General features: G+C 48.4%; 1 long non-coding RNA gene across 1 annotated transcript; it reads left to right on the forward strand.

Moving 5' to 3' along the window:
* The first annotated feature begins 4,782 nt into the window (after positions 1 to 4,782).
* Positions 4,783 to 17,886, forward strand: LOC140632857 (uncharacterized). The gene is made up of 4 exons (XR_012030519.1): positions 4,783 to 4,932; positions 9,796 to 9,919; positions 10,083 to 10,227; positions 17,314 to 17,886. It is a non-coding gene; the product is annotated as an uncharacterized lncRNA (long non-coding RNA).
* Positions 17,887 to 22,683: the final 4,797 nt, after the last annotated feature.

A 22,683-nucleotide genomic window follows, 5' to 3' on the forward strand; every position in this document is an offset into this window, starting at 1 on the left:
GCATGGGCTCGGCCCAGGGCTGCTTCAGCCTTCACTAGCCGTAGCTCATTCTCAGCTCCAGGTAGATAAGGCAGCCGAGGGCCCACCTGGCCTTTCCGGTCCTTGGCCCACACAGATGTGCCTGTGGGGTGACTAAGCCCCCAGCGACCTGCAGCAGCATGGCCAAGGCTAATGTCCAGGGACGTTCCCAGACAGCTCCGTTCCTGAGCTCATCCTTCCTGGGCTCCTGCTGCGGTTCTAGGACCAGGGACACAGACCGAACTGTTACCTACCTCTTAAAATGCATGGAAACCATGAGTAATGACTCCTCCATTGTAGGAATAACCCCCTGAAGAACAAAGAGGATCTACTACCTTCATTTTACAGTTGACGAAACTGAGGCAGGCAGAGAGAGCAATAGTGGGGATGACAATGATGTCAAACAGTGCAGATCCCCTCGGGGGAGAGGACACCAGCCATGGGTATCCTCGAGCCCCAGGCTCTACTTCTGCTCCAGTGCCTCGGGCCTTCTCCAGCTCTGCTCCCTGCCACCCTCCAGAACACACAAGCCTTAGTGATCAATTGTTGAAGTCTCTATTAGTTGTCTTACTACCCTTGTCTTCAGAGTCCTCAGATGCTGCCTTTTGTTCTTCATTTCCTGTCCTGCAGGGTCAGCCAGCACCAGTCCTGGGACCCAGCCTAAGGCAAAGCCCAGAACCCTGGTAACTTGCTGGGGAGGGATCCCTGGGTGGCGCAGCGGTTTGGTGCCTGCCTTTGGCCCAGGGTGTGATCCTGGAGACCCGGGATCGAATCCCACGTCGGGCTCCTGGTGCATGGAGCCTGCTTCTCCCTCTGCCTATGTCTGCCTCTCTCTCTCTCTGTATGACTATCATAAATAAATAAAAATTTTAAAAAAACTTGCTGGAGAGAAGACAGTTGCTGCGGACATAGATAAAATTGGGTTTCCTGATTTGTGGTCTTGAAGTCTTTATTTTGTTCAATTGTCTTAAAAGTGGAGCAGGGAGCAGGGAAAGGCATGGGAGGCAGTGGGAGGGTATCTCTCAGAGAGCCATACTTTGCAGGGAAGTATAACCTCCACTCTAATGGGCCTATTACTTCTATGAATGGGAACGTCCTCCCTGGTAATGACATTGGCCTTTCTTCTTTAGCGCTAAGTTCCCCGTTTAGGGTCATCTCTTCCCTTTACTTTTGGTCCAATTTTAAATTGAAGGTGTTATTTTGGATGAATGATTTAAAGCTTTATAAATTCCTGGCTGTACATCAATCCATGTACACAGAAGCACTCCGTACACTGCCAGGGAGTAAGAGATGAGCATATCCAGACAAGATTGGTTGCCAAGAGCCCTCAAGTCAGTTACAATGATCCAAGTAAGGTTTTTATTGTTGTTGGGAGGTTTGGTTTTTTTAATGCTTCTAGTGAAACTTTTTTTTTTTTTTTTTTTTTTTTGTTACTGAAAGCTAGAGAACTATAAGAAATAGTTTAGCTCTAAAGAGAAAACTCAAAACAAGAAGAAGAGTCTCACAGGTTATCTTGGTGCAACGTAATCATAATAACTCTGTGAGTCTACTTTCATTTCACAGGTGTCCAGATTAGGAAGAGCGATTGGGACAAAAGACCAACCATTTGGAGATAAATATGAATCTGCAATTTGAGGGCAATGCATCTCTGAAATTGTGAACTGCCACATATTGTCCAACTATGTTTAGCTATTTGAACAAAACCAACTCTAGAGCCCCTTGCCACCTATTCAGACACATGAATTTATTTCTAGAACCTTGGGATGAGGCAGAAACCACACCAGTAAGCATTTATTCTCTTACTCATTGAAAGCATTTTTGTGCCTATAATGTGCCAGGATATAGAAGTGTCCAAGAGCATGAATAAAGCACACAGAGTAATCGGGGGAACAGATATTAAACAAAAAGTTACATAAATAAATTAGAATTGCAAAATGTGATAAAGGCTCTCAAAAAAAAAGCAAAAGGTGTGCTGAGAGATTAAGGGTGTTGGGTGTGGGGAGTAGCAGAGGAGTTAGGGATGGTTCTCTGACATTTAAGTGGAAACTTGAAGGATGAGCCACAGCTGGCCAGGCAAAGAGTACGAGGAAGAGAGCCCCAGGTAGAGGGAACAGCATGTGTAAAACCCCTAAGGTGTGTTGAGGAACCAAGAGGGTGCTAGTGTTAACTCGAGTTTGGTGAACCCAGGGAACGTGGCTAAGGGAGAGGCTGCATACACAGGAAGAGAAGACTTTCAGCCCCTGAGATACTAGTGAAGGATTTGGTATTTCATTTCTAATGCCATGGGGATCTCTTGAGGTTTTAAGGGCTGTGGCATGATTAGATTTGCTTTTTAAAGTAATTTCTCTGGTTTCTTTGTGGATGAGAGTGGATGTGGAAGAAGTTGGGAAGAAAGACCAGGTGGGGACTGAGTTAGGATGCTAATGCAATAGTCCAGGCAAAAAAAAAAAAAAAAAAAAAAAAAGGTTTCTTGGTCACTGTGGTGGCAGTGGAAACAGAACAGGGTGGATGGTGGTAACATGCATTTTGGAAGTGGAATCAGTAGGACTTGTTAATGAACTGGGTAACAGGGAGAGGAAAATGTTAAGAACAGCTGCTTCACCTATATCATGAGAAATGGGGAGCAAACTAGGGGGGCGGGGGAAGAGGAGCAAAACGTGGGCATGCTAAGTTTGAACCGTCTCCAAAATATCCAAGCAGAGAGTGGAGGAGGCAGCAGGGTGTGAGCCTGGGGCTCAAATAAGAGGTCTGGGGCCATTTTTTACATTTGGGTCCTGACAGTACTCTGATGGCATTTAAAGCTGAGGGAGCCGGTAAGTGCACTGAGGGGTGAGGGTGCAACTGAGAAGAGCAGCCAAGGACGCTGTGAGGAGGGACTGCCAACAGTCAGACACGGAGCAGACAGACGCAGAAGGGGGGAGTGGAGGGAGGGAAAAGCCAACAGGGAGGGGCCACCTCCACCGAGTGACCCTGAGGAGTCATTCAAGAGTGTCGCTCCCCTGAGCCATGCGGGGTCTCTGGCGGCCTCAGTGGTGCAGTCTGCCATGTGGCTGGCGTGGAAGGCCCAGAGGAGGAGGAGGAAATGGGACCTTTGTTTCTAAAGGAAAGAGGGAGGGATTTGGAGGGAGGGTCTTTAATGGATGGGAGACAATCTAGCGTGCTTGCGGTGTTGAGGGACTTTTCAAGGATGTGGGTAAGCCTGGGATGGGGGTTTGACTTGCCTGAAAAAGCCTGGTCTAATAATCCCAGCCCTGTCAGTACTGGGATGTGTTATATCCTGCTAGCCAAAGGAACCAGGATCCTGGGGTTTAGCACTGTAGCAGGTGCTCTGGGCACCAAGGCCTTGGCCTCACATTTCACTTTTACTTGCCCTCATCCGCTGCCCTGTCAGCTGCCAGACTGTCGATTTCATTTGCAATGTGTCTTCTTTCTCTAGTCCCTGTCTTCCTGGGTGCCAGGGTAAGGTGAACACCCGCAAGGGCTCGGACTTCACCTCAGGGGCTCCGAGCTCCACCCTCAGAGGCTCCGGGCTCCACCCCCTGGGGGTCGGGCTCCACCCCCAGGGCCTCCGGGCTCCACCCCCAGGGGCTCCGGGCTCCACCCCCAGGGGTCGGGCTCCACCCCCAGGGACTCCGGGCTCCACCCCCAGGGCCTCCGGGCTCCACCCCCAGGGGCTCCGGGCTCCACCCCCAGGGGTCGGGCTCCACCACCAGGGTCTCAGGGCTCCACCCCCAGGGGTCGGGCTCCACCACCAGGGGCTCCAGGCTCCACCCCCAGGGGCTCGGGCTCCACCCCCAGGGTCTCAGGGCTCCACCCCCAGGGGTCGGGCTCCACCCCCAGGGCCTCCGGGCTCCACCCCCAGGGGCTCGGGCTCCACCCCCAGGGACTCCAGGCTCCACCCCCAGGGGCTCGGGCTCCACCCCCAGGGGTCGGGCTCCACCCTCAGAGGCTCTGGGCTCCACCCCCAGGGGCTCCAGGCTCCACTCCCAGGGGCTCCAGGCTCCACCCCCAGGGGCTCGGGCTCCACCCCCAGGGGCTCCGGGCTCCACCCTCAGGGGCTCCAGACTCCACCCGCAGGTGCTCTCGGCTCCACCCCCAGGGGTCGGGCTCCACCCTCAGGGACTCCGGGCTCCACCCCCAGGGGTCGGGCTCCACCCCCAGGGCCTCCGGATTCCACCCGCAGGTGCTGTCGGTTCCACCCCCAGGGGTCGGGCTCCACCCTCAGAGGCTCTGGGCTCCACCCCCAGGGGCTCCAGGCTCCACTCTCAGGGGCTCCAGGCTCCACCCCCAGGGGCTCGGGCTCCACCCCCAGGGGCTCTGGGCTCCACCCCCAGGGGCTCCAGGCTCCACTCCCAGGGGCTCCAGGCTCCACCCCCAGGGGTCGGGCTCCACCCTCAGAGGCTCTGGGCTCCACCCCCAGGGGCTCGGGCTCCACCCCCAGGGGCTCCGGGTCCACCCCCAGGGGCTCCAGACTCCACCCGCAGGTGCTCTCGGCTCCACCCCCAGGGGTCGGGCTCCACCCTCAGAGGCTCCGGGCTCCACCCCCAGGGGCTCGGGCTCCACCCCCAGGGGCTCCGGGCTCCACCCCCAGGGGCTCCAGACTCCACCCGCAGGTGCTCTCGGCTCCACCTGCAGGTGCCCCCCGCCCCCCCCCTCTTTGCCCGCCGGGCTCTAGAGCGACCTCTCACCTCAGCTCTGCGGATCAGCCACAGATTAAACATTCCAGAGGGGAGAGGAGTCCTCTCTTACAACATGTACGTGGGAGCAAATGTTTTAGTAAAATATTAAGTTGAGCAGACCAATTTCCGTTACTAAGAAACTGGTCGTCACACTTTGAAAATACTCTGCTGTTGAAGCACCGGCTTCCTCCAACCTGGACTCGGCGGGGCCTTGAGCTGCATCGGTGTGCAGCAGGTGAGCAGGTGCAGGGAGGTCAGGACCCGGCCGGGCCGCAGCAGCCCCGAGGTGCCGTGGGCGGCAGAGGACACGCTCCCGGCCTCCAGCGACAGGCACAGGGGCACTGGGACTCCGGTTAAGGGGCCGATTTAGAGAAGCGCTTCCAAGATGTGGCTGTATGCTCTTTTTCATTTTCAGGGCTTTGGAAATGTACTCGGAATTTCACACGAGATAGACAAGCCTCTAGGCTACGAGTGCTGCCACACAGGGCATTGGTTCCTAATGGCCTCCCGGAGGCTTCCCGGCTTGTCCTAGATCGTGCAGTAAGCATGACTTACTACCCCATGATTCACACCCTGGAGTCTTCTTTATTTTTTTTTTATTTTTTTATTTTTTTAAATTTGTATGCTTTTCTCTCTTTGCCAGTTTATTTTTTTTTTTATTTTTTTATTTTTTAATTCATGATAGGCACACAGTGAGAGAGAGAGAGAGAGGTAGAGACATAGGCAGAGGGAGAAGCAGGCTCCATGCACCGGGAGCGCGACGTGGGATTCGATCCCGGGTCTCCAGGATCGCGCCCTGGGCCAAAGGCAGGCGCCAAACCGCTGCGCCACCCAGGGATCCCTGGAGTCTTCTTTAAAATGTAATCCAAGAGACAATTTTTCATCTAATTTAAATCATTACTTGTTGAAGTACTAGATACTTTATCAAGAGATGGATAGGGGAGTAGGTAGCAATAACAACGTCACCGAGAAATATGAAAAGCCTTCTACAGTAGCTCGAGCTGACACATACTTATTTAGGGACATGAGTGATGGTGATCCTGTGCATGAAGAAGATTGGGTATAACTGGTAACAGAAGTGGTAATAACATGCCATGATTTAATCATTTCTTCTCTCTTCATAAAATGGTTGAAATTTGTTAATTTTATTATTTGTTAAGATTTTATTTATTTATTCACGAGAGACACACATAGAGAGAGAGGCAGATACATAGGCAGAGGGAGAAGCAGGCTCCCTAAAAAGGCCAGAATAAGCCTGTGCCTGGATGTTCAAACTCTGAGCAACTGGCTATAATTTTCATTAAGTTGTTCTAACAATAGCAAGCTTGAAGATGCTTTGAAAACATCATGTGAGTTAAAAAGCAAAAGAGTAATTTCATTGCTCACTAATTCTGGATGCACAATTTACTTAGTGATACTGGCACATTCCAGTGTACTCTTTGTCTATATTGATACCTATCAATGGCATTCTTTTATTTCACTATCGTCACTAGGTTTTATTTATTTTTTTTAAACAATTTTTATTTATTTATTTATTTATTTAACGATTTATTTATTCATTCAGACAGAGCGAGAGAGAGGCAGAGACACAGGCAGAGGGAGAAGCAGGCTCCATGCAGGAAGCCCGACGTGGGACTCGATCCCGGGTCTCCAGGATCACACCCCGGCGCTAAACCACTGTGCCACCAGGGCTGCCCTGTCACTAGGTTTTTTTGTTTTTTGTTTTGTTTTGTTTCCATCACTAGGTTTTATTTTTTATTTTTATTTTTTTAAATTTTATTTATTTATGATAGTCACATAGAGAGAGAGAGAGAGGCAGAGACACAGGCAGAGGGAGAAGCAGGCTCCATGCACCGGGAGCCCGATGTGGGATTCGATCCCGGGTCTCCAGGATCGCGCCCTGGGCCAAAGGCAGGCGCCAAACCGCTGCGCCACCCAGGGATCCCCCATCACTAGGTTTTAAATGGAAATGTGTGTGTGTGCACACACACTAATTTTAATGGATGGCCTAGCTACATTGTCTCTGGTATCACTTCTGTGTATCCATGCTCAATAGAAATTGGAAGGAACATATAAAGCTTTTCTTACTTACAGACATCTTTTAAAAACTAGGCCGAGGAACGCCTGGGTGGCTCAATGATTGAGCATCTGCCTTTGGCTCAGGGTCTGATCTTGGGGTCCTGGGATCGAGTCCCGCATTGGGCTCCCTGCAGGGAGCCTGCTTCTCCCTCTGCCTGTGTCTCTGTGTCTCTCTCTGTGTCTCTCACAAATAAATAAATAAATACAATCTTTAAAAAAAAAAACTTGGCTAAGAAATTAATCCTCACACTAACATGAGGCCCATGCAGATATTATGCTTCCTCATGTGGAACCCATACATATATTCTGGGATCTCCATCTTATTAAATAATCATAAAATACCAGAATTTTTATCAACTCAATCTCCTTCCAACTCACTAATCTTGCACTGGCTGAGATTCAGCCAGTGCTTATAGTATTGCATACCATCAAATTAAAAAGTGTGATTTTATCTTTAACTCACCTGGGAAAGGTAAAATATCTTGAAACTTAAAAATTTTGGTCAACAAAAACAGAATGGAGAGACAGTTGGTATTCTTTCCAGAAACTTTAGTTGAAAAAATGCTCTTGGAGGCAAGGTCAGTCTGCAGCTGTCCGCCGAGCCCCACTTGAAATAGGATTGACTGGAGTCAAAAATCTTAGTATCTACTCAGAATAGGAGAAGAGGAGAGAGGAGGCAAGGTGAAGAAACAGCTATAAAATTTTTTTTTTAATTTTTATTTATTTATGATAGTCACAGAGAGAGAGAGAGAGAGAGAGACAGAGACACAGGCAGAGGGAGAAGCAGGCTCCATGCACCGGGAGCCCGATGTGGGATTCGATCCCGGGTCCCCAGGATCACGCCCTGGGCCAAAGGCAGGCGCCAAACCGCTGCGCCACCCAGGGATCCCAAGAAACAGCTATATAATTAATCCTTCTGTATAGCACAGCATTCTGGCCGTATTTGTTTCTCTATCCTACAAGACATGTCAAGCAGCACCCTTTATATCTTAGGTAACGGGTTTACAGAGACCAAGTTGACAGGAGCTGACAGCTCACAAGGGCAAAGCCGAGAATCAAACTTGAGTCCGTGCGAGTCCACAGCCCCTGAAACGGAGAAGCAGGGGTCTACCTGGTGCACTGGCACTCACCAGGCGATGGTCTCAGTGTGGGTGCTTGGTAACTATTGTTTGATGAGAAGGATTTTGGCATCTTCTTAAGAAAGTCTTTTATCCATCGAAGGCTTTGGGGAATCCAAACAGAAGCCTGCATTTCCATCTTCTCAGCTCCCCTGTCCAAAAACTCATGCTCAGAAGTCTACAGTGGCCCTTCTGGTGAGCTGAACAAGGTTGAGCTGTGCAATCCTTCTCCTGACTTTGATTGCAAGGCAGCAAGCAAGATGTAGTTCATAATTACCTCCCAGATAATTGCACAACGTGTGTGTGCCTTGCAAACCTGGTCTCAAGCCATGTAGATACATGCAGAATGAAGAGTCTTTACATGATGGGATCTGCCACTACCTGCAGGACTCCTGCCACCCCAAAGGGGATGATTGAAGATAACAGGATGGGCTGTCCTGGGGTTTTGTTTGACAATCCCATACGGACACAGCCCTCCAAGAGTTAGAGCCTGAGGATCTTAAAAGGCCTTCACATTTCCGTGTCAGACAATGTTTATTTGTTTTAAATGTTCGGAAGGCCTCTACAGAGAGAACACAGCAGATTCCATTGTGTTTCTAGAAGAGAACCTGGATGTGAACCATGACAATGTAAAATTAAAACAAAAGCCCAGAGGGGAACAGAGGTGGAGGGTCAGGCAGAGGGAGGTGGAGGAAAGCCCTGCAGCTTTTCACGGAGCCCTTCGGCACCCCTTGGAATTTTTATACTAAATTTAAGTAATATATTAAAGACATGAAGCAAATCATTTATATCCACCCGAGCCCCATAAAAGGGGACAGAAAGCACCTGGGCCTTCAGAGTCTGGCCACTGTATCTGAAAACTTCCCTTAGATGCCAAGTGCTTTGTGTTTCTCGCAGGCAGATGCTATGTAAACATCCATTGTGTTTTTCTCTTCCTCCCTTTCATTGAAGGTTGAAGGCACCAAATTTCTTTCAGAAAGTTTTAAAAATGAGTACAGGGGGAACACCTGGGTGGCTCAGTCAGTGAAGCATCTGCCTATGGCCCAGGTCATGATCCCGGGGTCCTGGGATTGAGCCCCATGTCAGGCTCAGTGGGGAGTCTGCTTCTCCTCCTCTCTCTGCCCTCCCCTTCTCTCACTGCCATGGGCTCTCTCTCTCTCTCAAAGAAATCTTAAAAAAAAACAAAACAAAACAAAAAACCCAACCAGTACAGGCATTCATCAAGGCACCATATTTGAAGGGATGAACAGTGTCCATAGGCCAGAAATTGGGAAAAGTCACCTTTCCACAAGCAGCTCTAATCAGGAATGTGGGAGGCAGCAAGGTTTATCACTCTGGGCACATTGGACTTTCTGGTCTGAGATGCAGAAGTTTCATCTCGGGGTCAATTATTCCTGCACTGAGAAAGTAGGTGCAGGCCCAGCTGGATGAGTGGAGGACACTCCTTGCTGGTGGCCAGGCAGCTCACCGAAGGTCCTGCTCTTCCTACCCCTTGGAAAAGAGAATGTGTTTTGTGACCTCATACACTTTTAAATCTGCTTTGTAAAAAATAAAAAAATAAAATAAAATAAAATAAAAAATAAATAAATCTGCTTTGTAGAAGGCTCTTCCCAGAAGGCGGGTATTCTGAAGCAAAAACCACCAGTGGTCTCTTCAGGAGAAGCAGAAAGTAGTGTTCCAGTAATAGTTCTTGGCTGCAGGCCTGAGCTGTCAGGCATCCTGTGGCTCAGAGGGGGGCATCCTGGGATTTGGAGGGGGAGCTGTCAGAGGCACGAGGTGGCCAAGCCAGACTGCTTGCTACAGGCTCATCCTGGGAAAGTGCTCTCAGCAGGCCTGGGGCACAGCCCGGGAAGGAGGATGACACTGCTGCCTTTCTGGGTAATTTTCTTGTTTCCCTCCAGGTGAGACCCAAGCCTACTGAAACTGTTAGAATCCCCATGCTGTTTTCCCAAGGAGTATTCCAATACCAGAAGAATGGAAACTTCCCATGTTCCAAAGGAAGACTTCCCAGGTACCGGGTCGAAGGTAAAAAGGTTGAATTTTTTCCAAGTGAACTAAATACCCCAACAAATTCATCTTTAAACGCATCTTTTAACACTCCCACCTGTACTCTTAAAGAACACCATCACAATGTTATTCTCCCTTAAGGTTTATGAACACAGGCTTTAGGGTGTTTCCCCCCTTGCAGGACTTGGCTGGCAAAGGAAAGGAGAGTATGCTCACAGCTCCACAAGGGGCCTGGAGGCCAGACTGCCTACATGGAACCAGCTGCGGGCAAATTGGTGTGCGCCTAATTACTTCTGAAGCAAAAATCTTTATTTAGAGACAGTTATGTAAGTATTAAAGAGTACTTCATTTCAAAGGCTTGAGCTTTCTGGAAAAAAAATGTAACAAATCGTTCATTTATTCGTTTAGTCAATGACTATTTCACGGGACGGTACTTGGTAGCAGGTCTGCTCGAAGGCTCCCCGGGAACGAACCCAGAAACAGTTCTCCTGAAATGTGTGTTCTCATATTCTTGTGGCAGAAGACAGACAATAAACAAGCCAGCAAGCAAACCATATGTGGTGTTAGATGGTGACAGTGCCGTGAAGAAAATAAGTCAGGAAACAGGACAGGACATGTGCGTGGGTGGGGAGGCTGCCCTCTGAACAGGGTGTTCGGGGAAAGCCTCCCTGTGAGGACCACATTTGAGCTGGGACCCGGAAGGCCTGGAAAATCTTGAGAAGGACCCAGGCAGGGACAAATCTGTGTGCTAGGGTGAGGGAAGAAGAAGTCAGGAAGGGGCTGGGAGAGCTTGTGGTTTGGCTGAGGAGGGGAATGTAGACGTTGTGTAGGGCCTAGGGGCCATTTTGTTTTATTATGTTTAATTTTTTTATTTTATTATTTTTTATTTTATTTTATTTTATTTATTTATTTATTTATTTATTTATTTATTTATTTATTTATTTATTTATGATAGTCACAGAGAGAGAGAGAGAGAGGCAGAGTCATAGGCAGAGGGAGAAGCAGGCTCCATGCACCGGGAGCCCGACGTGGGATTCGATCCCGGGTCTCCAGGATCGCGCCCTGGGCCAAAGGCAGGCGCCAAACCGCTGCGCCACCCAGGGATCCCTAATTTTTTTATTTTTTAAAGCTTTATTTATTCAACTTAGAGAGAGAGAGAGCACGAGTGGGAGGGGCAGAGAGAGGGAGAGAGAATCTTAAGCAGACTCTAGGCCCTACTTACACCCCAACACGACCTCGACTCAACATGGGGCTCAATCTCACAACCCTGAGACCACACCCTGAGCCAAATACTCCTAGGCCTGGGCCACCCAGGCGCCCCCCTGTGGGCCATTTTAAAAGATGATGGCTTTTCTGTGAGCAAGCTGAGAAGCCAGTCCCCAAAGGTGTGCTAGCACAGAAATGCTTTTAGCATTAAAAGCATTGCTCGGGCTGCTGTTTAGAGAATAAACTGCTGTGAGGTGGTACAATCCAAAGCAGGCAGATCAGCTAAGAAGGTCATTGCAATGATCCAGTGGTCTGAATTATGTCGGTGATAAGTAGTAGGTAAAGTCTGGCTCTGTCTTGAAGACAGACTGGATAAGATCTGCTGACAGATTGGACGTAGGATGTGGAAGAAAGAAAGGAGTTGAGGATGATGCTCAGTGTTTGGATCTGAGCAATTGTATTCATCTGCTTGGTCTGTCATAACAAAATACTGCAGACTGGGTGGTTTGAACAACAGAAATTCATTTCTCACAGTCCTGAAGGCTGGGAAGTCCAAGACCAGGGTCCCAGCGTGGCTGGTTTCTGGTGAGTCCTCCATCTGCTTTGCAGACCACACCCTTCTCATTGTGTCCTCAATGGTGGGAAGAGAACTCTGGTGTCTCTTCTTCTTTGATAAGGACACCAATTCTGTTGGCTCAGGGCTCCAACCTTACAACTTCATTTAAACTTAATTACCAAATAAATAAATAAATAAATAAATAAATAAACTTAATTACCTTGAGGCCCTGTCTCCCATACAGTCACATGGGGGCTTAGGGTTTCAACATATGGATTTGGGGTAGAGGGCAATACAATTCAGTTCACAGCAGCTACTGAAAGGGTGAGCTGTCATTTGCCAAAACGAGACGTTGTGCCATGTGGTGAGTTGTGGAGGAAAGAGCAAGAGTTCAGTTTTGGAGAAGTCAGGCTTGAGATGCCTATCTATCTGGGAAGTTGGTCATAAAGTTTGAAATTAGGGGGCAGGTCTCCAGCAGAGATATAAAATTAGGAGACTTCACCCTCTTGGCAACCGGGAGACTAGATGAGATCACTAGAAGTGAGGAGGACTAGGCCTGAGCACCCCAACACAAAGAGTCTGGGAGTGAGGAGGAACAGCAGAGGAGACTCAGAAGGAGCAGCCAGGAACACAGAAGTGCCGTGTCCCCAAAGCCAATTGAAAATTGCATAATGAAGAGGAAGTGGTTGACTGTGCCAAGAGCTACACATCAGTCAAGAAAGAGCAGAATAAGAACTGAGTGTTGGATGAAGGTCACTGGGGACCTGGACAGTGGTGGTGGTCACGGGTGAGGCCTGGCTGGACGTACTCATGAGACACGGTAGGAAGCACTTGAGGATGGTGTATGTGGCAGCCCCTCCAGAAGCTATGCTGGAAATGGGGGAGAGAAACAGTGTGGTAACCGAGGGGGCTGAGGGCCAAAGACGGGTTCTCTTCTGGGGGTGGGGTGGGGGGCGGATATTTTACATTGCGTTCATATGTTGGAAAGATAGAGAAAAGGGGATGAAAACTTACGTCTTTCATTCTCTCACTGGCTGTTGACTGATGAAGCTTTCTCTTCTTCATTTAAAGACAGAAGTAGTCCTCTCTCCCCTACAATACCTGGGCTTGCTCAAACCCAGCTTTGCACCTGAGGCTCCCAGCCTGAGTACAACTTTTCCCATCTGTCCTGCCACTTGTGAACAATGGCCAGCTAGCCTTCAGGGAGTGCTGTCTGCCAGGCTCTACCTCCAATGAGTGATTCAGTGCTCAGAACACCCCTATGAAAATGGTAACACTGTTGCCCTAAATTATAGGTGCAGAAGCAGGGGATCGAGTTTAGGTAATGGTCTAAATTTATGGAGCAGGAACTGGGTTCAGCTCTAGGAGGTAGTTTCTGAAGCTCATGGTCTTAATCTTTACTGACTCAGGGAGAAGAAACGGCCTTTATTTTTTAGACGTCTCTCTGTACAACTGCTACGGCTTCTCAGTCCCTGCCCCTGCTCCCCTTCAGAGCACCCTATGGTCTCCCAGCACTAGTGCTGCACCAGCCTCCTGTGCCCAATGACTCTTGTCTTTTCGGAGGTGTCCTTGTGGATGCTTTCTGGGGAAACAGGCCTGAACCACATCCACCTGAGCTCTTTCCATTACACTCTCCTTGCTAGGCTGTATGAATGAGTAACCCTGCCTTGACTCTCTCCCTTCCGGATCAGATCCAGTAACATCGACATCTCGCTTCTGATACAAAACAGCCAGTTGTGGATGCCTGGATGGCTCTGTTGGTGAAGCATCTGCCTTTGGCTCAGGTGGTGATCTCAGGGTTCTGGGATTGTGTCCCACATGGGGCTCCCTGCTCTGTGGCGGGGTCTGCTTCTCCCTCTGCCCCTCCCCCTGCTCATGCTCTCTCTCTCTCACCCTCTCTTTCTTTCTCAAATAAATAAAATCTTTAAAAAATAGCCAGTTGCAAAACTTTCACTAAATGCCAGAAAATGTTTTCTTTAAGGGCCCATCTGACCTCCAGGGAAAGGCATTTTCAAACAGGACAGCAGACACATTCCACCTCACAGACTCCAGAGGTGCTTGGAGCCAGGTGCAACCTTGGCCGAGAACATGGGCTCATGACACATGTCCAAGGAGGCCTTCTCCTCTCCCACCAAGGGCACCTGCTCCGGTCCCACCACACACAGTCATGGGGGCCCATTGCAGGTGCCGTCAGTAAGTGTTCAGGCACACAGGATCCAGGGAGAGGATGGAATACGCGGGAAACGATTCCTTTTCCTCTGCCACGACTCCCACCTTTTGTTCTTTGTGGTTTGCAGGGTTGTTCTCTCTCTCTATCTCAGGTGTCCCAGGTGACAAATCACGAAATGCCTGTTGGCATTGATTCAGACGCCATTCAGCCCTCTCCACTGAGCAAGATTTCATTCCTCTGCAGGCAGCGAGGCACTCCGGTTCCCTCCTGTTTCGTACCAGGGTCAGGGTGGGAGCGGCATGAGGGACCATGGCTTAGGTCAAGGTGGTCCATAGACCACCCACCTTAGAACTGCTGAGGGTGACTCCTGACTCCATCCTGCCACTCCCCTCCCCCACCCCCTGCCCTGGCCCCAGGCTAACAGAAGCAGAATAGACAGGGAAAAGGATCAGAAGCTCAATTCCAAAAAGCTCCCTGGGTGGTTCTGATACACACAGAAGACTGAGGACCAGCCACCTAGGATGTGCCCAGGGAGAAATGAAAGAAAGGCTGGCCCTCCTGGGTTGTCCGCCTCCAGGTCCAGTGCAAAAGAAAGCTAGGGAAGCCCAGCAGATGAGAGGGAAGACACTTGGGGAGAAGCCTGGTTCTTCCTTCTGAGCCACACACTGCCCCTCCCCAAATGTGAGGTGGATGCACTCTACAGAGTGTGAGCATGTGATTTTCAAACTTCCATCATATAGAGCAAAGAACACATTTTTAATCTTAGAGCATAAAAGATTTATAGGTCATCTGGCCCAACTAGTTATCTCAGTGTAAGTTGAATTTGGATCAAATCTCTTTTGTCTAATAGATGAGGACACTGAGGCCCAGGCAGCTTTGGTCACTTGCTCAGTCACTGAGCCAGCTAGTGGTAGAACCAGGCCTAGACACAGACTCCTGTCCTCAGAGCTTTATCTGATATCCCAAACCTAAATAACCTTGATGAGGAGTGGGCAGATGGATTCTTGAGGGGCTTAGAGGTTGATGCTGATGCCTGGGGTCACCCCAAAGCCGTGGCTTGCACATTCGGCTAACTGAGGAATCTTGTCATATATATGGTCTTATATGGTCATATATATGATCTCTATCTCTCTCTCCAGAGATACATACAATACATACATAATATATATTGAGAGAATCATTTCTCGAATGTCTATCACATTCTTCATCTCAAGTGTTTTGCCTCTATTTTGTCAATTTTCACCCAAACTCCACAAAGTTCCATCATTTCCATTCTACACAGGAGGGAGCCAAAGCTCAGAGGTTAAGTAACGAGATCAAGATCACATTCCTGTGAGTAGAGAAGCCCAGAATGGGGGCGGGGTTCCTCTCATTCCAAACCCTGCGTTGGTTCCACACTTGGCGCTGGCTCCCTAAATCCAAACCCCCTTGAGACTGAACGTGGGCATTGGCAAGAGTTAACGCCTTCCTTTCCGTGGGAGCCCTGCTGAACCACAGTGCTGGTTCTAACTAGTCATCACCTTGTCTCTCCAGTGGGAACCCTCACTGGAAATGCAAATTAAGATAAAAAAGCTACTTACTGAATGCAAAGACAGAAAAAAGAAATTCAATAGCTTTGCAGGCCATCCTTATCAGGTGGAGGCCATGCAGGGGTGGCCAGGCTGCCCGTCTGAGGCCTGGGGGCCACATGTCAGGCTGCTGCAGCCGTGCCCTTAGCACCCAGCTGTGGCCCCACCACTTCTGCCCTGGGACTGCGTTTTCACAGTCGGGATTCAGTTCCCCTTGTCATGTCACATTCTAAAGAAACTGCAACTCATGGCTTATTTGGCTTTGGGTACATTTTAGTTGCCTGCTCCTTAATGGGACCTCGGGAGCCTCCTTGCACATCCACAGACAACAGCTGGGAAGCATTTTGTCTGGGAAATGGTGAGCTTTTAAAATCTCATTTGCAGTAAGTGCATCCAAGTAAATCTCAGTGACCCTGGACCTTGCTTGGCAGGCTCCCGTAGCCAACGGGCAATCCAATTTCCTTCAGTCTGCAGTGGCCACTGTTCACTGCTAAGAGCCATTGTTTTTGGTTTTGGTTTTTGGTTCACTTTTAATGATAGTGTGTGCTCATACTATACTTGGCAGTAGAAAAGGGCATTCTGTGAAAAGAAACTCTCTTTCCACCTGACCTCTTGACTTCCGATCCTCAGTTGACTCTTCCAGCGGCAATGGGTCTTTTCCACTGTTGGTGCATGTTTACATTTCACTTTTTAAAATTAAAAGGAACAAAGTGTATTTCAAAAAACATGATAATGTGTGTCTAGATGCCCACAGACGTTTACTAAATGTTAATCTATTTCTTATTTAAGGCCTCACTCTGCCTCTGTCAGCCAGCTCTTGGACTCTGCAGCATTTGCCAAAGTCTCTTAACCTGGAGAGCAGGCAAAGTTCAGATCCATTTGGCTTCCTGAAAGTAGATCTGATGAAAGACTTGGTGTAGGAAGAAGCTGAATAAATGGACAAAACTGTGATTTTAAATTAAGTCAGGATATTAGGACCTAAAGCCGCACTGTTCAGTGTAAAACTACTAGCACACGTGGCTATTTAAATTAAAATCATTAAACATTTAATAAAATTAAATGTAATTGAACGTTCAGTTCCTTGGTTACATTAACTTCATTTTAAGTGCTCACTAGCCACATGTAGCTCATGGCTACCACCCTGGACAGATCAGATCTAGAATACTGCCATCACTGCAGAAGGCTCTAGTAGACAGCACTGTTCTGGATGGCCCAGCAGCTCGTCTTCACTAGTCTCCTATGGAGACATTCTGATCTTCCTACAGGCTGGTGAATCTTCACAATCTGCTTTACTTCCAGGTGCTAAGCCAACATTTCCTCTGCCTACAACATCCATTCCATCCCTTCCCATCCACACCTTTTGCTCAACTAACTCCAGCAAGATCTCAACTGAGGAGTTATTTCCTCCAACAAAGCATTTCTAACCCCTGAAAGTCTAGATTATGGCTGCCCTTTTGGCTGTCCCAACAGCACCGTCTGCTCTGTCATTTCCCCATCACAGCATACTTTCACGATGTATTGTGAATATCGGCTTGTCCGTATCTCTCATTTATCCATTCACTTATTCATCTAATGGACATTTACTTATGAAGCACCAGACACTGTGCTAGGCATGGCGATTCTCTGGTGACAGGCACAGCCTTTGTCTCACAGAGCAGCTGTACCGTGTGAGGCAGGAGTCACAGCAGTCTTGTTCACAGTTCATTCCAATCTAGATGCCTGGCACATAGTAGGTGGTTCAACATATTTGTTGATAGGATGAATGGAACGTTCTTCAGGAATGGGCTGTTATAACATGTCCGTCTGGATGGGGGCTAGGACACAGATAATGTGTAGTAAAATGTAATTGTCAAAATCTATGATTACTGTGGTGAGTTAAATAGTGGTCTCCCTAAAAATTCCTGTCTTCCAGAGAACCTCAGAACGTGCCTTTACTTGGATATAGGGTCTTTGCAGATGCAATTAATTAGGAAGATGGGCCCTAAATCCAATGCCTGATGTCTTTATAAGAAAAGGAGAAGACACACAGAGAAGACTACATGAAGATGGAGGCAAAGATTGGACTGATGCATCGACAAGCCAAGAACTGCCAAAGATTTGGTGGAGCAGCTAGAGGTGGAAGATGCAAAGAAAGATCCTGCCCTAGAGCCTTCAGAGACTGTACAGCCTACCAGTGACTTGATTTTGGGCTTCTACCCCCCCAGAACTATGAGAGAATAAGTTTCTGCTGTTTTCCACCACCGAGTTTGTGGTAATTTGTTATGGCAGCCCCGCCACCAAATGCATTTTCATGTTTGCCTCCATACTATGGAGTGGAATCCTATGTTAGAAACACAGCGTGGGGATCCCTGGGTGGCGCAGCGGTTTGGCGCCTGCCTTTGGCCCAGGGCGCGATCCTGGAGACCCGGGATCGAGTCCCACGTCGGGCTCCCGGTGCATGGAGCCTGCTTCTCCCTCGGCCTATGTCTCTGCCTCTCTCTCTCTCTCTCTCTCTCTCTGTGACTATCATAAATAAATAAAAATTAAAAAAAAAAAAGCAAGAAGCACAACTTGGATCAAGGCTACCACCAGGAACAGTCTGCTGATACGGTGCTTTTGTTTTGTTTTGAGTATGTAAGATACAGTCCTATCTGAGTAAGAAAAAGATAGCATGTCTATGCTTAGTGTGCCCTGCGTGTGCGCTCACACTCAACAGGCAGGAAAACCTCTAGAAAGAGATTCCGAACTTTCAATAGTGCTTAGCTGCGGAAAGTGGAAGTGAAGAGCAAAATCCTTCAAAGGGAGGGAGCTCACGTTTTTATTCCATATACCCCAGCATTACTTTGATTTTTTTAAAAGCAATAATCTTGTATTACTATTGTGATTTTTCAACCACAAAAACATTGAAACCATTTTGATTAGCGGAGGGTCACAGCCCATCTCCCCTGTGCAATAGCTCGTTTCTACTGGGCCTGAGTCTGTCTCAAGATAATTAGTGTATCTGTGTATCAGGGGAGGAACGGGATGAACACAAGACGCCTAGCGAACCCCGTCTTTCCTGCGACCGACCAGACCCTCCAGGGGCGGAGACCTGAGCCTGCCCTCGCGCCCCCCCTTGCTGCGCTGCCTGTGGCCCGCCCCACCCCGGGCTCCGCCCGCAGCCCGGACCTGACTCCACCCACCAGGAGCCCAGGCTCCGCCCACCGGGTGCAGGCCCGTGGGTGCTGGGAACTGAGGGCTTGTCCGGAGAGCTGATCCGGCAGTGCCCTTGGCGAACCCATGAGTCCAATCAGCGGAGCCTGGGGCTGCCAAAGCCGAGATTCCTGTGCAGACAGAGCTGCAGTTCGGTCTCCCAAGGAGTCCAGCAAAGACGAACGAACTGGGCTCACCCGGGAGTGGGTGTCATTTATAAAGCTTTTGATGACACGATGTCCCCCATTTCAAACCCTTATGCATCTGGGGGAATGCCCGGCGCCCAGCAGCACTTTTAGGAGATCTCCTACACACCACATGGAGTAAGGACCCAGTGACAAATGACAGACCCGTCTCTGGCCCATTCACCCCGGTACCCTCAGATGCCCAGCCATGGGCTTGGTGGGCACCGGGAAGCAGGAAAGGACAAGCTCCCTCAGGAAACAGTGCAGGCCCCGTGGGGGTGGCGCAGAGGGGACCAGAGCCATTCTTGCCATGCGGCCTTGGGGCCTTCAGAGGACAGTGTGTCCCCCACCCTGTGCCCTGCTAGGATGGTGGTGAAGAACGGAGGACACACCTCCCGGGAGCCCTAAATGTAAGTGGGGATGGGAACAAGACTTTTCCTTTCATATCACAAGAGGTCACACCTGTGGACCAGCCTGTATGCAGAGCTACAGGGCTCAGCGCTTTGCTGTGTGCATCAACCTCTGCATACCCCCCACTCCAGAGGGGGACAGAGAGGTTATGCTCTGTACACCGTGGTCACACGGGGTGAGGGAAATGTCTTCCCCACCACCGCTCCCTAATCTGTGTGTCTGAGTACCAGGCCCCAAGCTGTTCCATTTCTCATTTGTATAGGAGTCTACTGCCTGTGCCTATGGTAGGAAAGCAGAAGGCCTGCTCTCACCCCACCTTGGGGGCCAGACAACTGGTTACTGTGAACAACAGTTCACAGTAACTTCCCAGTTCACAGAAATAGGGGAAAATCCTCGAAACAAAAACTCTTGGGGTGCCTGGGATGAGCATCTGCCTTCGGCTCAGGTCATCATCTCAGGTCCTGGGATGGAGTCTGCCATCTGGCTCCCTGCTCAGGGGGCATCCACTTCTCCCTCTGTCCCTCCCCCTGCTCGTTCTCTCTCTCTTTCTCTCTGCCTCAAATAAATAAAATCTTTTTAAAAACAAGCAAAAAAAGTCTTGCACTTATCTCTGTCATGAAGTGATTTTTTAAAATGTAAACCGAGCTTTTTCTATTTCCCTAGTAAGTGATTGCTGTCCTAAAGCGAACTTTCTCTTGAACTGAGCCTTCCCGTGGAGTCAGAGTTGGAGCCAGAGTCAATCCTCAAGGAACATGGGAAGGTTGGCAGAGGGTCCAGCACAGTTGCCTCCAGCCTTTTGGGTCTTGGGCATATAGAGTCTTTTCCTTTCTTCAGCTGACTAGATACTGACGTTCCATTCTGAAGGGCATCTAGAGGAACAATTGTACACAGGATGTATGAACGTCACACCCGTCGTCAATGAGCTTTTGCTATAACGTGCTTTTTTATGTTTCCCACTTTGTCATTCTTATAATGTATTTCCATATATTTCCCACCATTTAGGTTGTAGCTAAATAAGTGAACAGTCAGGATGTACCTTCCCAGTTGGAAGTCATCACAAACTTCAGTAAGCATCCCTTCACCCCCAATTAACTTCATGGTGGAGCATGCTGCCAGGAGGAAGATATTTGGGGCCCACTTCAATCCTTCCAACTGTTTGAGGGATCCCTGCGTGGCGCAGCGGTTTGGCGCCTGCCTTTGGCCCAGGGCGTGATCCTGGAGACCCGGGATCGAATCCCACGTCGGGCTCCCGGTGCATGGAGCCTGCTTCTCCCTCTGCCTATGTCTCTGCCTCTCTCTCTCTCTCTCTCTCTCTCTCTGTGTGACTATCATAAATAAATAAAAAAAAAAATAAAAATTAAAAAAAAAAATCCTTCCAACTGTTTGAGACTACCTACGTGGTCTACTTGTGAGAGTGGCCTCAATTGTAAACCTGGAAAAGCACTCACATCAGAATAAATTAGCCATGTGAAAAAAAATGTTTTAATTTACCATGGTACTGAAATTGCTTTTAAAGATTTAAAAGGTGGAGATGGTGATAATTAAACGTGCTAAAAAGGAAAAGAAAAACAAAAGCCTAACAGGCACTCCATAAATGCATCTATAAGACAATAGACCTCAGCCCAGAGGAGACGGGAACACTGGTGTTCAGTGTGATTGAGCTGTGGCCCCTGGGGGTTGGGGGGCAGGGGGAAGGAGCTTCACCCTTGCAGCCATGTGACATTGCTCTGTTAGGTAGACTGAGGCATCGCACTGATCCCTCCAACATATATTTACCGAGTGCCAACTATGGACCAGGGACTATTCTAGAGTTTTGCGATACATCAATGAACAGAACAAAATCTGCTGCCTTCAAGGAACGTACATGACAACAAAGGCAGAAATCAAACAATAAATACAGGCCACTTGGATAGTGTGCCCAAAGATGATAAGAAGGGTCATGGGAAGAGAAGGAGAGGAGGGTAGGGGAGATGTGGCATTGTTCCAGGGAGGGGCTTACCATTCTAAACAGGAATATTCAGGACAGGCTTCACTGAGAAGGTAGATTTAGGTAAACAGTTGCAGGGGTTGAAGGAACAAGAGGAATGAATAGCCCGGAGCAGCTACAGGTAGCAAAGGCCTGGAGGCCAGAGCGTGCTGGGATCTGAGGACAAAGGGGGTCCTGGCAGCTGGAGTAGAGTGACAGAGGGCAGTGTGGCAGGAGCTGCGGGTGCCAGAGGCAAGGGAGTGCGCTGTGTGGGCCTGGGGGCCTCTGCAGTGAAAGACCTTGGCTTTTCCTCTGGGTGATGTGGCTGTGGGAGGGCTTAGAGCAGGATAGCAAGGCTGGCTCACGTTCTGAGAGGGCCACTGGGCTGCCAAGTGCAAAACAGACTGAAAACGGACCAGCACCTGGGCAGGTGGACCAGAGTGGTGGGCGCTCACCTCAGGACGGCAGGGGAAACAGGGAGATTCTGGATCGATTCAGTGGGGTGAGTCAAAAGCACATCCTGGTGGATTTGGATGCAGAAGGTAAACCAGAGAAAGGAGTTAAGAATGATTCCAAAGTTTTAACCTGAGCTGGTGGAAGTGCAGCGCTGCCATCCATGCAGGTTAACTACAGCGTCAGAAATTACCCCTGTAGCCATGTCTGTATTCTTTAGTAGCAGAAGGCTGTAAGGCTCTTAAAGATGCGTGTCACCTGAATTTGCCTGAATCCTTGTAAAACAGTATATATAGTATGAACCAAATATCATATGCTTGTTGCAAACTGCCAGGACCCTGGCAGAAAAATGGAAATTTAGAGACCATTCTTGACTCTTGAAAGTTTATACTAAAGAATGCATGGTACATTATTTTTGATGACATAATTTCCAGAAGTTTTATTTCCACCTAAACCTGGTCATAGAAGCTAATAAATGAGCATGATGAGATAAAAGATAACATTAAGAACAATCTTCTGTTTGAAGCTACATATAAACTGTGACAACACTGCATCTTTTAATCTGATTTTCAAACTGTAATCTCAAAAAATAAAAATAAAATGTAACCCATTTCCCAAATGAAAATGGACATTTGCTTTTTATGACAAATGCAGAAAATGAAGTAGACTTCAGATCCCAGATTTTCCTTTTTGGAATTGTGTGTCAGTGGGAATACAGAATGATACTAAAAGTCTATAATGTATAGTATACCCTGAGGGAGGCCTTTTTTTTTTTTTTTTTTTAGATTTAATTACTCATGGAAAACATTGAAATAAGTTTAAAGTATACAGCCAGATATGGTAGATCTAAAGAGGAAATAACGAACATAAAGATTATTCTGAAATGTGCTTTTGTATTTTAAATTTTTTTTAATTCTAGGTTTTTGAAGTAAGATATAAAATGATATAACACTTAGTCTCCGAGTTGATAAAGTGAATCCTGATGGACTTCTGTGGCTGTAGCTGTAACTCCCCAAAATACAAATAAACAATGCCAAACTCTAGGAGCATATCTGTTTGTTAAATACAGCCATTATGATTGTTGAAATTATTAATT

The sequence above is a fragment of the Canis lupus genome, chromosome 5 (assembly GCF_048164855.1).
Source record: "Canis lupus baileyi chromosome 5, mCanLup2.hap1, whole genome shotgun sequence".
NCBI lineage: Eukaryota > Metazoa > Chordata > Mammalia > Carnivora > Canidae > Canis > Canis lupus.